Below are 6,978 nucleotides of genomic sequence, written 5' to 3'. Positions count from 1 at the left end.
GACAGGGGTAGGAGTAACATTATTAAATGAAACTTTAGGGCAGTCGGTAGGTTTACGGCGAAGGGTAAAGGTGATTTGATGGGATTTGTTGAAATATATCTTAATCCTCCAATTACGACACCATTCTTAGAGGGTTGTGATATGGCATTGGAGAGTTTGGGATACAATTAATGGGTTATCATTAACTGCGAGCACACATGTGTCATCGGCATACGTAAAATAACAAATTTAAATTTAAAGTATGCTATTCTAAAATATGAAAGGTTTATTTTCAATTTTTATTTTTATTTATCATGATGCCGCATATGAAATTTAAATTATCAATATCTCATAGAGAGTATTGCGCTAGACCAGTTATAACATTATTTCATGTTTGCATATTTTAAATAAATTATATTGTTATGGATATATTCTTGTATGTATTTGTAGCCATTCAATTACGTTTAGTATAATTTCTTTGGTAATTAAGTTTATTTAGAAACCAGATATATGTTTTTGTATTTAATATATGCACATATTAATGATTCGGTGACTGAATCAAATTTAGTCAGAATGATTTACCAATTTACATTCACCATTCATTTCATTAATAATTTATAAATAAAATGCTGATTAGAGAAATCTAAAGAACTTTTTATGGAATTACTTTCATGGGCTTTCACGCAGATTATGGAGAATTTAAAATGAAAATCAATATATTCTAATGTAATTAATTGCTTGATTCGTGTTAAGGCGATATTGTTTGGAAATTTGCCTCAAAAAGAATTATTTTAAGGTTACCACAATTTTAGTAATCATAAATATTAAATAATGATTTTTTTACTTATTCTAAAAATCAATCATATCATTATCAGAAATTTTACGAAATGAAATAAAATTTAAATATATCATTTATATGTAATACCTATAAGGTTAGGCTACGGACGTGGGATAACCGACTTCATTGAAACATTTTTTGGGTGATACTAGGACAAAATATATTTATTGACACATGTCCCAGTTAATTTTAATTTATAATAATGATACATAGAAAGCTACCATTACCTTGTTTAAATAAAATTAAATTCAATAAATACTCTGTACATATATGCAAAGATATTAAAAAACTAAACTATTCATATTAAAAACCCAAAATTTTGTTAATAATCGAAGAGCTATGATAAAGCTAATTGTATTTAATTATTTTGTGTTCCTGTTATAAAGGCTTGAATTCAAGTTTTATAAATAATAATTAAAAATAAACCTTTTCGATTTTAGAATAGTAGATTTTAAATTTGAATTTATTTCTTTGGAGATATTATAGTAGTTTTGCATAACTTGTAGCGAGAGATATACAAACCGTAACGTTGTCTTCATTAACAACAATCAGTACTTATAAATTATTCGGGAATATTTCGTACAATAAACAGTGAATAATTTTTGTGATACTAGGTCGAAAAATATTCGAAACATGTCTGAGGGTTATAGCTAATGCGCCTTAGGAGCCGAGAAAAAAAAAATTGTATAACCAAAGAAATCGTATATTATAGTTATTGGTCCGAATGTCTTTAATGGTTATTATTTAAGGCAGAATTTTTTTGCAGTAAAAAACTGAAAAAGTAATAGTAAACAATCCAAAATCGTCTTTAATAATAATCAGCTTTATTGTTTAATTTATGATATTTATACATGGAAAGCTAACTTAACCTTCTTTGAATAGAATTAAACTGCTAAATAATCTCTACAATTGTGCAAAGATACATAAAAACTAAATTATGACTGATTAAAAACCCAAAATGTTGTCTATAATTGAAGAAATGTAAGGACTATAAATTGTGTTCAATGATTTTGTAATCATATGAATGCTGACATGAAATTTTTCAACTTCTTGAAACTACCACAATTTGAAGTTTTAGAAAAATATGCAAGGTACTATGCAGAAAGGAATATTTTATATATTCATCCATGTAAAATTCTTTTTGTAAATTTCTAAAATTTAAATAATTTGAAATTTCATATAGCATCTTCTTCTTCTCAGCTTCTTAATAGTGAATTTGTATATGAGTATACCTAAAAAACTAACACGTAATAAATCAATGTAAAAAAAACTTTTTAAAGTTTTACAAAAAAAAAAATAGACATATTCACATTGATTAGAATAATTAATTTTTGTTTAGAATGATATAACTCCTTTTTTTTAGATCAGAAATTATTGAAAAGAAGCATCGAAATGAGCTTAAATATTTAAAAAAAAATTAAATTACGCTTCTGATATATGGACCCAATTTTTAAAAAGAAAAATCATACCAGATCTGTTTTCAACATCTTTTGAAACCCTTAAATAAGAATTAAACGTATTTAATTTGAATACGAATTTTCTAATAACTAAGAAACAAGTAACCTGACCAATATAGAAATAATATACTTGGCATATTTACCATAAAATGGAAGATAACTTTAACATGATTAACACAATCCACACGAATCTTTAGAGTGGTTTAGGACTCTACAAACCGCATGGACAAATTGTTCCTAAGTAAATACATGGAGACCGGAGATATGAAATAAAATATTTTTGAGATTTTCCTTATTGAAAAGTGCTTTTTACTATACAAAGGCATAAAATCTAAAAGAAATTGATTAAGGCTTCAAGAACAGAAATTCAGCCTTCCAACAGTTTTAGTAATCTTGAATTTAAATAAAATTGTGAGAATTACGATTTTTTTTTTTTCAGGAAAGCAGTAGGAAATAATTTATTAAAATTCATATTTAAGAGTTTCAAAGGCCACGGAAAGAGTCCGACAATATTCCCCTCCCCCTCCCCCCCAAAAAGTTAGGTCTACATTACTGAAAACGTCTTTTGATTTTTTACACATTTAATCTCATTTAATACAAAAAAAAACTTTTTTTCTCATCAAAACATTATTACCAGATTATACATTTTTATCTCTTATACACATTTATGAATAGAGATACCGAAAAAAAAAATTTATTTAGAATAAAATAAGAGACAAGGCGAGGAACGTTGGATCGGTGATATAAAAGAAACTTTTTTTACTGATACTGTGCGACAGTGCATAAGTGCACAGTAAGTTCATTTGCCAAAAGTGGTTAAAAATGGTGATTGAGGATGTTGTGGGGTGGTCTGAAGGAGAAATAAGAGAAAAAAGCCATTTTTAGGATACAAATACGGTGATATGGAAAATAGGGAAGTTTAAGGAAAAATTTGTGTTTTTAGGTAGTTAGAGGAAAAATTAGCTAAAAAATTTCTTTTATTTTTAATGCCTTAATTTGGTGTACCCACAATTTCGAAAGAATTTTGCCGTATGTGATTTGCGGTGGATAGGGGTGTTTTGGGGGTGGTCTGAACAGTAAAATAGTGAAAAAAGGTGGTTTTGTTGTGTTTTGGGGTGGGTGTTAGAAAAAAAAGGCCATTCTTACGATACCAAAACAGAAATTAGGGTGATTTGAGGAAAAAATAGTGTTTTTAGGTAGTTAGAGGAGGAGATTAGGTGAAAAAGTCTTTATATGATTTTGGAATTTTCAACAATTACACAATATGTTTTCTCAAAACTGGTTTGCACTGGTTAGGGAATAGTAAAATATTAAAATAAGATGGTTTGACGTTTTTAAGAAATAAATAACAAAGTCTCGAAAAAAGGTAGGTGTGTATGCTAACACCACACCACAAGCCAAGCTCAAACACCAAAAGTTGGTCGAAACTGAGACTGGAATCGTATAACGTTTATAGCATAGGCTATATTTTACGAGGAGCTACTTTGTTTCAATATTATTACTGGATTATGCATTTTTATCTCTTATACACATTTATCAATAGAGATACTGAAAAAACAAATTTTTATTTTTTTTAATTAAGTTTAATTTTCTCCTCTAACTACCTAAAAGCACTATTTTTTCCTCAAACCACCCCAATTTCCGCATTTCCGTGTTTGTATTGTAAAAATGGCCTTTTTCCCTAATTCTCACCCCAAAACCCAACAAAACACCTTTTTTCGATAATTTTACTCTTCAGACCACCCCAAAACCACCACAAACCATTTTTGGAAAATGGACGTACTGCACACTTGTTGAAAATTATTTCGAAAATGTGGGTACATCAAATTAAGGGATTAAAAATAAAAGGATTGTTTTAGCTAATTTTCCTCTAACTACCTAAAAACTCAATTTTTTTGTCAAGTACCCTATTTTCCGTAACACCATATTTATATGCTAAAAATGGCTTTTTTCGCTTATTTCTCCTTCAGACCACCCCAAAACTTCCTTAATCACCATTTTTGGCAAATGAACATTCTGCACCCTTGTTAAAATTCCATTGAAATTGTGGGTGCATCAAATTAAGGCTTCAAAACAAAAGGATTTTTGTATTTCCTCCTCTAAATACCTAAAACACTATTTTTTCCTCAAAATACCGTTATTTCCGTTTCGTTAATTTTTGTATCGTAAAAATGGCCTTTTTCGATTATTTTCCTTCAGACCACTCCAAAACATCCAGAATCATCATTTTTCACCACTTTTGGTAAATGGACGTACTGTACACTTGTTGAAAATTCCTTCTAAATGTGGGTACATCAAATTAAGGCTTTAAAACAAAAAGATTTTTTAATTTCCATCTCTAACTACCTAAAAACACTATTTTTCCTCTACATACCCTAATTTCGGCATTTGTATCGTAAAAATAGACTTTTCCCCTTATTTCTCCTTCAGGGTACACCAAAACATCCCTAATCACCATTAAATGAACGTACCGTATACTTGTTGAAAATTTCATCCTACTAAGACAAATATTATTGTAAATTTCATTCTAGATTTTCCACAATTCTCTCATCACATAGACTACTGAAAAGTAATTGTGTAATAAAAAGTATATATGCAAGCCTAAATTATTACCTTTATTAGATCTGAGCTTATTTTATTACTTTGAGTTTGAACGAAAATTATTCAATAAATTTATTTTTAACATTTTATTCCACTAACGTTGTACAGAGTAAAACCTTTTAAAAATCATTATATGCATTCAAAAGGACCATACCTGAAAGTACAGGGTATATTAGGTTTTGTAATATTAAAAAATATAATATTAAATATTTTAAAATATCACTGAAAGTCGTTATAGTGTTCATAGCTAAAAGAAAACTGTAGAGAAAGTAGCCTTTCTTATTGTTATACCGTTCAAGTAGTAATCTGTGATTTCCTTAAAATTTGAGAAATCAAGAGTCGGCTGTAAGTAAAATTACTACATACTTTATCAGGATATTCTTGCGTGTATATATATATATATATATGTAAAATTGAGGCTAAAGAAATCTAAAAAAATAACTAACCTTAAATTTTGCTGGATGGAAATTTCTACTTCATAGGTGAAACGTCTGAAAAAAAAATACATAAATTAGAATGGTTGCAAAAAAAAAAAATAATAAAATTAAATTAAAGAGAAAAAATATATAAATAACGTTCAACCAGTGGAAAACAAGTATACAATAAATGTACCAATTCCAGCAAGAGTGAACTCAAATAATGCGAAAAATGCAAGCCGCAAGCCGGTTGAATGAAACAAAGTAGAGAGACTGAAATAGCTGCAGCAAACCGGTCTCTGAAACAGCTGCAGCGGAATTCGCTTACCGGACTCAATTACCACGGACAACCAACAGGTTCCGATAAATACGGGAAACACATCCATTTTGTTTACTGCAAATTGTTCGTAAATAAAATAATAAAAAAAAAATATATATGTAAAAATATTATGATTATAGTCATTAATGTGTTTGTGTGTGTGTATTTGTGCAGGTGATCTTAATTACAATTTCATAACAAACCAGCCTATTAACTTTTTTCTATTCAGGCGCAACCAAGACAAAAAAAATTAAGACAAATTATCAAAATGCAAGCTGAAGAAATGACATCGCACCAATAGGCAAATTGAGATAGCACATACTCTAAAATATATAAACCCATACTGGAAGAAATTGGATGTAACACTGATAGCTGTGAAATATACTGAAACAGCTAATCAACAGAAAAAAAAAATATGATTGTAAACCGGCTCCACAATAAATGATCGATGGACTGAGATAGACCAGTGTCTAAAAAACGCCAACAGAGCCTCCTGAAATTTCTAAAAATTCGAAACTAAGGGTGTAGAATGCCGTAAGATCTGCGAGATCTGAGCTCTATCAGGTATCCTAGAAAGCAGAATCGAGAGATTTCAACGAAAAATCCTGCGTACAATTACAGAAGCGATCTAGGATCAGACCCTTAACACATGGAGGAGAAGAACTAACAGTAACCTTCTTGCAGGGACTAGTCATGCAATATCTCACGATATAAACGCAAGTAGGTTACGATGGGTGGAACATATGGCTCGAAGCAATCCATCAGGACGCTTCTACACAATAATGAATGCCAGATGGATAAACAGAATCAACAAAGGTACGAAAAACTGGAAAGTAGTAGCCCAAGATAAGCAGGCGTAGAAAAGGCTGATTTGGCCAAAAAATCAATGATCGGAATGAAGGTCATCTTCATCAGCCAATCCAAAAAAATCAACAGAAAATGAAATACAAAAAAAAATCCTCATAAATAATGAATATATACTTTATGAAAATGATTTAGAGTAGTAAATAGTAGATGAAAATTGAGATAAAAGTTCCAGACCAGAGTAAGAATAATACATATTAAAATTCCTGTTAAACTCACTTGAACTATATCTTCTAGTTTTAAAGTTCAAGTTATTTTATAACTGAATGCAAATGCGAATATACATGGAAATGCGAACTAATTTATATGCCTCAAAACAATGTTTACTTCAATTCTAATAAATGTTAAAAGATAAGGTACATAAGTGATTATATTTCATAATATTACTCGTATAAATACCAATCCAGATAATTATGGAAAAGAAACTTTAGGGCTTTATATAGTTTTATTTAAAATAAAACTTTAAATAGTTTTATGTAAAATAAAACTTTAAATAGTTTTATG

General features: G+C 29.1%; 1 protein-coding gene across 2 annotated transcripts in view; it reads right to left on the bottom strand.

The window, feature by feature from the left end:
- Positions 1 to 6,978, bottom strand: part of kek5 (kekkon 5) — a 597,474-nt gene that overhangs the window by 446,288 nt on the left and 144,208 nt on the right. For both annotated transcript variants that reach the window (XM_067052307.1, XM_024358916.2), the window contains exon 2: positions 5,322 to 5,366. The gene's annotated coding sequence lies outside the window, so the exon portion shown is untranslated. The remainder of the gene's footprint in view (positions 1 to 5,321; positions 5,367 to 6,978) is intronic.

Source organism: Halyomorpha halys, unplaced genomic scaffold (genome assembly GCF_000696795.3).
Source record: "Halyomorpha halys isolate HHAL.00 unplaced genomic scaffold, Hhal_1.1 Scaffold81.1, whole genome shotgun sequence".
Lineage (NCBI taxonomy): Eukaryota > Metazoa > Arthropoda > Insecta > Hemiptera > Pentatomidae > Halyomorpha > Halyomorpha halys.
Note: the sequence above shows the minus strand (reverse complement) of the source record. Positions and strands in the feature narration are given on the sequence as shown.